This window comes from Morus notabilis, unplaced genomic scaffold, assembly GCF_000414095.1.
Source record: "Morus notabilis unplaced genomic scaffold, ASM41409v2 Scaffold195, whole genome shotgun sequence".
Classification (NCBI taxonomy): Eukaryota; Viridiplantae; Streptophyta; class Magnoliopsida; order Rosales; family Moraceae; genus Morus; species Morus notabilis.
In genome coordinates, this window is record NW_010360717.1 from 157,369 (window position 1) to 157,789 (window position 421).

The window sequence follows — 421 nt, forward strand, 5'->3', positions numbered from 1 at the left end:
TAATCAAAATTGATATATTAAATATGTGATATTTAATTATGTATGTATGTGATGGGTAGGCACTTGCATTTATGGATGTTTATTTTGATTTATGTTGATGAATGTATGGATGGTGTATTTTGGTCGTTAATTATATGGTTCCATGAATCGGTTATATTTATTCATTGATAAAATTATTTGTAATTTAATTCGGGATTAGAATTATTGTAATTCTAGGTTTTGGGTAAAATTAGGGTTTTAATTTTGAATCAAAAGGAGGCCTTGAAGATCAAGTTTGAAGCCTTTGAAGATGCCCAGAAACTACCCAGAAATTTCCAGAAATTGCCCAAAGGGCGTGCCCCAGCACGGGGTCTAGCGCGCGGCCGAGCACGCTCCAGCGTACGCCCCAATGCGCGGCCAGAGCGCACCCCAGCGCGTGGAC